Source organism: Thalia democratica, chromosome 7 (assembly GCF_965202585.1).
Source record: "Thalia democratica chromosome 7, ktThaDemo2.hap1.1, whole genome shotgun sequence".
NCBI classification, from domain to species: domain Eukaryota; kingdom Metazoa; phylum Chordata; class Thaliacea; order Salpida; family Salpidae; genus Thalia; species Thalia democratica.
In genome coordinates this window covers 50,492,074-50,502,487 of record NC_139171.1, presented here as the reverse complement: position 1 = coordinate 50,502,487, position 10,414 = coordinate 50,492,074, and the positions used below count along the sequence as shown (strand labels likewise).

The window sequence follows — 10,414 nt, the reverse complement described above, 5'->3', positions numbered from 1 at the left end:
ATTATGATAAAGTATCGAGCTAGTAAGTAGTGTGTGCAGCTTTCAAAAGATTAAATGTTTTTTTATTTATTGGAATGTTGAGAAATTGACTAACCAAGTAAAAAAGCATATAGCTAAACTATATTTTAAGCTACAGTTAAAATTTTAGTTTTACGAGGTTTTTGAATAAACTGTGTTGACTGTTGGTTTCACTTAAAAAACACTGTGATTAAAAAAGATATATGGTCTACTAATAGCATTGTAAATTTAAGACTATAATTATAAACCTTTATGTAAGTTTAAAGAAAATCGAAAAAAAAAACTTTATAGTTTAATCTTTTAGCGAGAAAGTTACAAAAGCTCACAAATTGTCACAAAAACGCTTAATCAACTTTATTCTATTTCCACTTAAGAAGTTTATTCACTTTAAGTTAAAATGTAGCTACAAGTATTAAACAAATAAATGCTAACTAATAACGTAATATTTAAAACAATAAATTATTTTGTTGAGTGCGAAACTTGTTATATATTACAGTTTATGCAGCAACACACCAAACTACCAATCATTTTTCAAATTATTTTTTTTGGGTAAGGAGATTTGTTCACATACAATAAAATCTGTGTGAAATGTTTTTAATCAGTGGTAATAAATTCACTTTTGTAAACAATTAGATATCATTCAAACACTTTTTTTTCTATTAAAAGCGCCACTAATTCTAGTTTGATGTTTTTAACTGCATGCTTTTTTATATTAAAGTTTTCTTCATTGCTAGTAGTTTTTAAACTATTTTACTTATAGATTATTACGTTTTTATAAAAGCTTTTTTAACACTTCAAAATGATACTTTGTTTTTGTTTATCAACGTTAGCTTACTCGCAGAACTAAATAAAAGAAGTATTTAGTTAAGCACGAAGTATTTTTACTACTATATCACAATATTTACATTAAAATGTTTTTTAGCTAGTTTATTGCCACTAAACTTTATTACATACAGTAAGCAAACTTCTATAAATATAATTTTAGTTTTTAAATTTATTCACGCAAAAACTTATTAATACACAGTGGACAGCATACAAACATAGAGAGTAGTAAGATGAGGATAAAAATGCGAACAAGTTTGCTTCACCACGTCAAACCTAACAACAACAGCAACAACAACAACAATAACAACAAGCAACAAGAGTTGGAAGAACTCACCTATGAAGACAACCCGGACACAGAAATTCCCAAGGAAGAATTTATAGCCAGATTCAACAAGGTGTACAGGGATCATATACCCAGTGTGTAAATAATAATACACTTTATTGAAAATTATGAGCGAAAACTTGTAGTGTGTTTTACGGTAGATTATAATTTTGTACTGAAACCAATATGAAAAATAATACAGTTGTTTATACAAAGTCTAAATGAAAGTTGTAGCATAAAGTTTTATTGAAACGTTATTTTTTATTGTTAGTTTTAAAAGCTTAGCTGATTTTTTAAAGTCGATTTTACAACTTAATAAAAGTTATATTTCGCGTATTATTAGTAAAAATTAATGGAAACCTAAAATAAAATAGGCATTTAAAAGTGTTCAAAATTTAGATTTTGACTTTTTTCCAATTTAAATTATAGTAGTTTAAACTACTATTTATACAAAGTTTTCAATAAGCTTTTTGTTTTTTATTGACATCAAAATATGAGAAAACAGTATAAAAGTTCATACCAATCATACATACTAATTTATTGGAAGAAGTATATAAACTAAAAATATATATAATCTATTTTCATGGTAACTATCTAACGAAGTCATGCTATGTTTTACTACGATAGGGATGATAATTTCAAGTTAGTGGTAGTTAATGTAATTAATATAAAAGCAAAAGCATTTATGAAGAAAATTTTAATGGGGCGTAGAAATGCTAAATGATACTCTATACTTTATAAGTAAAGTATGAAAAGGTTTTAAATAAATTTACGATCAGAATCGTTTATACCTGAAATTCTCACGCAATAAGCAACAAAATTAAAATAACTTTAAACATCTGATCTGATTATACTAAAATTAAATAAACAACAAAACAATATTATTTTATTATACTTATATTTGTGCAAAACGGTGAGCACAAAAAAAAACTTTTGGTTAAAGTTAAAACTTAAAGCAGGGTTTCCCAAAGTGGGCGATATCGCCCCCTGGGGGCGATTTTAGTATGTCGGGGGGCAATAACTAGTATGGGAGCAAAAGTTTTAAAATTTTGGTCAGTCATAAAAGTTTTACTTTTTGTCTTGCTATTTTACTAATTTTAGCTTGCTATTAAATATTTGACCCTGAGGTAAAACATATTCAAAACAATTTATAAAATATCTTTTATTTTGACCAAAAATTTGTCAACTTTTAAATTTGATTCGAACTGAAGGTCTAACTGTATCTTATTTGTTTTTAGCTTGTTCTTCTAATTTTAAACTTTATTTTTTTCATTTTATTTGTTTTGTCGACATTAATTGATAAAACAAAACAAGACTCACTTTACAAAGTTTATTTTTGATTAAAGCAAAATAAAGAGAGTTATTTATGTTTAAAACCTTTTAAATTGTTTAATTTTAGATTATATCCGACTCGATAAACGAAAAGTTTTTCGTACGGTTACATGACAATCCAAATTCGGACAACTCAAATTCCGATAATTCAAATTTTTGAAAAAATATTTAAAACATTATCTTTCAAAAATTAATATAAATTTGATAAAAAAACCTTATAAAAACCTACAAACCACTTGTTCTTTTTTGCAAAATTCTAAATATTTTTTAAAATATTTTAAAACTACTAAAAATAACTATATTTTTTACATTATTTAAGCCATACTTAATGTTTTACAAAAAGAAAAAAACGGCTTGTAGATATTAATAGGACCTACATATGTATTTTTTTGTTATTTGCAAATATAAATATTACTTTTTTGTTGTGGCCCTTCCAATTTTTATAAAAGAATTTGAATAGTCATGCACCCTTTTCGTACACCAGGTCCTTAGACCAAGCGTTTTGAGAATTTTTTTATCGTTCAATAAACAACAATATATATATGTCAAAAACAATAACCAATTTTCTATTAGTTATCACATTCTTAATAATTTCATTGTTATTTATTCCACTTGACCATTTCTTAAATTATTAATTGGTGATGGTTCATAAGACCTGTTAAGACCTGACTCTAAAAAAAGACTGTTTCACTATAATTTATCTTCTCCTTAATCTTTTAACTAGTCTTTTTGAAACTTTTACAATAAGTCCATTACAAGTTCTTTATTTATCTAGAAATTATTTTTTTAATATACTTAAAATTCTAGCGTTGAAAGTCTTTCAAACTATGAAATATCTTTTTCTGAAAGTTTGAGGTGTCTAGTTCCAAAAATGAAGGAGATGAATTGATAGATTTTTAATAAATTTTCGGAAAAAATTGCAGTTAATTGAATACCAAGCTCACATAAAACTGAAAGTGGCCTTTTTAACTAATTGTGTGTCAAACGCTTTGTATATTCCTAATAAATTATTTTTTCATGTACAAAAATTCTAAAACGAGTTATTTCAAACTTACCTAATTTGATTTTAAAGAAGGTTTACACTTTTCTCTAAGCTGTACAATATTGAAACTTTGAAGGTTGAAAATATTGTAAAATCTTTTTCTTAAAAAATAATTAATGTACTGTGAAAAAGCTTTTCATTAATGTTTAAATGCAACGCAACATAACTAAAAAACAAGTATAATAATACAAGCATAATTTTTTTGTACTTTTTAAGTGTTAGCACACAAAATTAGTTAAAAGATCATATGTTTTGAAATATCTTTAATTGTTTTTGCTACAAAAACTAACACCAGTACAACTTTGTTATGTAAGCACCATTTAGACTATAAAATAGTTCAATATCCTGTATACTAAACCTTAATTTGAAAACTTTTTAAAATATGAGTAAAAAACCGGTTTTAAACCTTTTTAAAAAAGATTGACTGCACCATGAAGATTTTAAGGAATGGTTACTAGAAGATGTTGTTAAAGAAAAATTTAAATTTAAGTGTTGTGGTGATAATACAGCAATTTCATTACCAAGCATGGGTATCAGAGCATTGAAGTCTCAGAGTGTATCAAAAAAACTTCAGTTGAAAGACTCTAAATTCAAAAATAATGCAATCACTTCATACTGTGGTGGGGCTAGTAGTCTAACAAGTTTTTGGCTACAGCTTCTTCTACAGCTGCTGAAATTGATTAGGCTCTGAAGTGGACTAAAAAAAGCTGGTCAGGAATTTCTTGTGAAAATAATAACACCTTACTCACTACCATGTTTCCTGACAGTGAAATTTCCAAAAAGTTTTGTATGAATAGATCCAAGTATACATACATAACAAACTTTGGCATAGCACCCTTTAATTAAGATGTTTTGAAAAAAAAACAGTTTTGTGCTCATCTTTTTATTCAATATCATTTTGTGAGTGTTTCAATAAAGTTTTGCAAAAAAAACTTAATTAGATCTTGTAGTACGAAGCATAAAGAAAAAAAAAAGTATACTGCCAATATTTTCATTCAGCATTTTTAGGGCACTGTACTGCCGATAAATTGAAAAAAGCCCTATTGACCGAGATTCAAGACTTAAACCTAAAAAATTTGATCCAAATTTCAATTGATGGACCAAATTCCTTTTATTATTAAAGAAGAAAAATGAGCATGAGGTATTAGTAATTTAGGCCAGAAGCAAAAAAAATTAAGGATTTAAAAAAACTCAGGGAAATTCAGGGAAGTTTCTAGTCACTCAGGGCAGATTTTTTGACTCAAAGAGTGGCAAACCTGCTGTATTATTGTTACCCTTAACCCTTGCCCTCGGCCATTATTTTTTTTTTCCTCTTTTTTTTGATTTTTTCTTGTTTTTTGTTGACAGTAATTGTTAGTATTAGATTTATTTCTACTATCACTGTTACCCCTAACCCTTACCCTCGGTCGATTACTTATTTATATATATTTTTTTTCATTATATGTATTTATTATTAAAAATTAATCCTTCGTGCAAAAGAGTCCCTTTACGCATGTTTGATCCCTCGTTTAAAATTGACCTATCTTGCAAAAGTGTCCCTTCGTCCATGTTTGACACCTACCCATAAAACACGCCCAATAAATCATATAACTGGCATATTAAGCCAGAAGAAGGATGTACATTGTACACTGAATAAGTTTTATTTTGAAAGATGCAATTTTAAAAACTGCTTTATTAAAATTCTAACATCTAAAGTTATTATGCTTTTTCTTCAATTTTTTTTAAATTATTGTTCACTTATATAAAAATTATCCAAGCATAGAAAATATGATACTGAAAAAAAAATATCTTTTAAAAATAATCACTCTTTTCATAAACTTGTTACACTGTCAAAAATTTATTTGTTAAAGTTCTCTACAGTTCTACATTAATGAAGTAGATTTTTAGTAAACTTTAATTGTCTAAGAAAATCGTTATGGAAAGGAGCTCTTTGAAAAAAAAAAAAAAATTTATTTGCTATATTAGTTGTTATTTTAGTTTTCACCTGATCGGTTATTTCTATAGAGTTATAAACTTTAGTTTTATAAAACACAAACAGAATATGGACCAAGTCCGATTGAAGCCTTTCGACGTCGTCATCTTCTGTCTCACCATTCTCATCTCCCTTGGCATCGGCGTCTTCCACGCGTTCAGGGGCCAGCGGACCACCAACGAGTTCCTGATGGCCAACAGGAGGATGGGCTTCGTCCCCGTTTCCATGTCCCTGCTGGTCACCATCATGTCGGCCGTCACCATCCTGGGCGTCCCCTCCATGATCTACCAGTTCGGCACCGGCTACTGCGGGTTCACCCTCGCCTACTTTGTCTTCATACCGGCGCTGGCCCACTTCATAATGCCCGTCCTGTACGACCTGCGGCTGACTTCGGCGTACGAGTTTTTGGAGATGCGATTCTCCTCGACGCTGAAGCTGTGCGGGACGGTGTCCTACATTCTGATGATGACCGTCTACATGGGCGTAGTTCTGTATGCGCCCGCCCTGGCCTACAGCGTGGTGACGGGGGTGAACGCGTGGGCCTCGGTCATCACCCTGTGCGTGGTCTGCTGCGTTTACACTTGCATCGGAGGCATGAAAGCGGTCATTTGGACCGACGTGTTCCAGGCCAGTGTCATGTTCCTGTCCCAGGTGCTCGTTTTGTTTCTGGGAGTCGGCAAGCTCGGGGGGTTCGGGAACGTTTTCGAGATAGCGGCGAAAAACAGCAAAATAACTCCTATGAGCTTTGACCCCTCGCCGCTGACAACGCACTCGTTCTGGGCGGTGACGATCGGGGGAACATTTCTGTGCTTGAACATCTACGGCACGAACCAGTCGGCAGTGCAGAGGTTCCTCTGCTGCAAGTCGAAGAAGGAGGCGAAGATAATGATCTACCTGAACCTGCCTTTCCTCATACTCGTCATGTTCCTGGGCTGCTCCATCAGGCTGGTCATTTTCGCCCAGTTCAAGTGCGACAACCCGCTTTCAGACGGAGTGAAAGCTGACCAGCTCCTGCTTCACTACGTCGTCATAGTGATGAGGGACTTCACCGGGTTGGCCAGCCTCTTCACGGGGTGCCTGTTCGCCGCCTCCCTATCAACCATCTCCTCCTGCTTCAACTCCCTGGCGACGGTGACTCTGCAGGACTTCGTCAAGCCCCGCTTCAGGGCGATGACGGACGAGAGGGCGACGGTGGTGGCCAAGTTCCTCGTGTGCGTCTACGCCCTCTTGTGCTTGTTCGTGACTGTTCTCGTCTCGCAGGTGGACAGCATCCTGAAGGCGGCCTTGAGCATCCTGGGCATCATGGGAGGTCCGTTGCTGAGCATGTTCCTCATCGGCATGTGCTCCCGGCACGTCAACTCCAAGGGCATGCTGGCAGGCTTTCTCGTTTCCATGGCCACCACCTTTTTCATTGGCTACAGGGCCCTGGCGTACAGAATGACGCTGCCGCCGGGGCCAAGTCCCCCAGTTCAATTGTCAAAAGATTGTCCGATGTTGAACAACACGATTTCAACTGGTCCGCCAAAAAATTACTACACTGGTTTCTACTTGCTGTTCAGGGTGTCCTACATGTGGTACAGCTTCATCAGCTGCCTGGTTTCCTTTGTCGTCTCCAGCGTTGTTAGCTTCGTGTGCAAGAGCGACGAGATCGTCGACGACTCGTGCTTAATTTACTGCATGCGGAAGAAGTTGCGACCCTCCGACAGCGTCAAGCTTTCCAAGAGCAACTGCGAGAGCGAAACGAAGGAAAACCTTATTCTTTAAAAATTGTTGGACATTTTATTAATTAATGTATTAGTTTTGCTGCTCTTCCGTTTTCCTTTCATATTTTGTTTTGTACGACCTAAACTCAGTAATAGTGTAGACTTTTTATGTAAGTTTTGTTTGTAATTGGTAATCAAGTTATTGCTTACACAAGCGTGTGTTTTAATATTGCACCGACAACAGATGTAGCTTTTCACAGTTTCAATTTATGCACGTTTTAAGTTTTAGTGTCTTCAAACCATTCTATACAAAGAAGTTTTTTTTTGCTTTGTCGAGCTGTATAAAATCTACCTAGTTTATTAACTATTTTTCATAATAGTACATAACACACTAGAGGAGTTAAATGGATAATAAAGTCGATATACTTAGTTAAAGACGATATACTTATTTTTTCGTATTAGAATAACTTAATTTTATTGAAACAAACTTAATTGTGTATAGAAAGTTTTCAAACTTTATTGACTATTTTTTTTTTATGTGTTCTTTTGGTTTTACCTATAAATAATTTTATCGCTAAAGGTACTTCATTTCAAATTCTGTGATTTCGTTCTGACTGTTTGTTGCATGGCTATTCATAAATATTTCTGTACTAAAATGTTTAAATACATTACTGATTCTGTTGATTACACATTTAACTAGCTTTTGTTTTACTGGTTATGAACTGATTTTCTTTTAATTTAATTCTCGTGTTTTTTTGAATATAATTCTAATCTTTTCCGCCCAAGTTAATTTTAGTTTTTGTAGAGAATTTTTGAACTTCTTAATTTATTTTTGTTTTCATTGTATGTTAAAGTATGTTGTAGCTAGTATTTTTGATTAAACCTTCAGTATTAAAGTAGTAATTTATTTTACTTTTTTATGGTTATATTTTACCAAAATAGTCCTAAGTTACTTTTGTTTATGCTGTTTTATAACTTTGTGTTATGTTCAATACAAAGTTGTTTACATATTTTGTCAGATAAATAACCATTAAATACATTTTAAAACTATCTATTTTAAATACTATTGGTAGTGAACATAAATAAGTTTATAAGCAATAAGACTCTAAAAACTGTAAGGTTAATTAAGGGTTTTGCCTTAATTTATTAATTTTCAAAATTTTATTTTACTAAATGTCTTCTTTATTAATAATTCATTAGCGTTTTGTCTACAAAATTTGGAGCAAATAAGTTATATGATAAAATAGAACTAATAAGTATTTTTAAATAATATAAAATTGACAATTACGATTGTAGTAGGTCTGTTTCAAGTATAATTAACATTTTTTAAATTAATTAAGGATAAACTGGTGTATAAAATATACTTATAATTGGTTTTACTATATTCTGTATCTCAATTTTAGTATACAAGATATATTATGTATTGTATTTAAGTTTCTTTTACAAAAAAATTCATATTTCACATGTTAAGTACAAAGCTATTAACGTTAAACTTTTGGAAAATACAGACTTAACTATTTTATTTTGAATTATGCACCTGAAAAAGAACAGTTACGTATTCTTAAACATTGAAATTTTTACTGTAATAATACGTTGGTTTCTTAGAAATATGGGAGTTTGACTATAAATGACTCGTTTGAATTATAAATGGTAGTATTTTTTTTCAAAAAACAAGAAAAAAAAATGTAAGATTAAAATCTAATAATACATTTATTGAAAAAATCTAACTAATTATACAAATATGCTAATACTTAGTATAAAAAGTAATGTTTTTTAAATAAGAAAATTCAAAAAAACTTAAGTACAAAATAAAAGTTGTTTATAGAGAACTTTTCATAATTAGCATACTCATTAAAAAAATAAAAAAAACATGAGTTGTTTAGTTTGCTTATTATAAAAAAATATAACAAGTTTATATGTGCCAATTTATACTTTTAAATGCTTGTTAGCTTGTTAAATTAAAATTTTTATATAAAACTAGTATTGTCGTATTTAGTTTTGTTAATTTTATATTAAACAAAGTTTATCTTTAATGTTTAAGTATTGTATTGTTAAAAAATATTTTACTGTACCTCAATAGCCAAAAAATATTTTTCTAGACCATTTAATTATGACCGTCGATTTTATTAAATACTTATTTAGACTGTTCTGTGTTAAATTAACTTTGAACAAGCAGCGTGATTTATGACTAAGTATTCTTCTTTATCAATATTTTCATAATTCATTAGCCATCCATTGGTTTATTTTAATAATATTGTCATGCAAAAGGATACCGACCTCTTAAAAAGTTTTACTAAATATTTTATTTGATTAAAGGTGATTTAATTAGCTAAGTTACTCTAAATTTTTTTTTTAATTTATAACTTTTGGAACAAGGTGTAGACCATATGTTAGGAAGTCAGAATAATAAATACGAAAACATTATTGAGCCTAAAAAAATCTCAGAAATGATTATTAACATATACTAAATTTAACTAATGTTTTACATAGAGTATGTTTCACATAAAGTTTTACATCATTAAGAATGCTTAATTATTCAATTAAATAAATTCACTCTTTCAGAGCTCAGATAAAAAACACCTGTTCTGTATTAAAGTTTTTGTTTTAGCTGAACGTTTTCAAAGTACTTCAGTTTACCTTTAATTTTTATCAATGAGTTGTAAATAATAATTGTTGTTTTAGCTTGTGGTTGTAAACGAAATAATATTCTTCTGTTTTAAATAAAATTCCTTTTTATTAATATTTTAAGCCAGGGTTTCCTAAAATTGCAGTTTTTACAGCTCAATGGGTAATTTGTTGTAAATTTTCAAAATAGAGGGACTTTTTAAGTTGCTGATTAATTTTTAAATTCATTATTGTTACCAAAATCTAAGCTGGTTAATTTTAAGAGCTCATGCAATGTTAATGCTCAGTTATTAGTTTATTAAACGACAAAAAATACGCTCAAAATATTTGGTCCTAGGAGCTGGTGCACGAAGAATGTTTCGGTTATCGTAAACCACGGATACCTTTTAACGTCTTGTCCAGGACGTTGTTGACTTAACTTCATGATGTAGAGTAAAAATAAAAAGAAATCTTAGTTTTACTGAAATAAACTAAAATATATATAAGTTAAGTTCAATAAGTTAAATTTGTAAGTATAATATTTATATAAAGTTTTTGGAAAACAAAACTGATACTTTAATTAAAGATATTAATGA

General features: G+C 30.4%; 1 pseudogene; it reads left to right on the top strand.

The window, feature by feature from the left end:
* Positions 1-5,580: 5,580 nt before the first annotated feature.
* Positions 5,581-7,275, top strand: LOC145841543 (sodium-dependent multivitamin transporter pseudogene; annotated as a pseudogene).
* Positions 7,276-10,414: the final 3,139 nt, after the last annotated feature.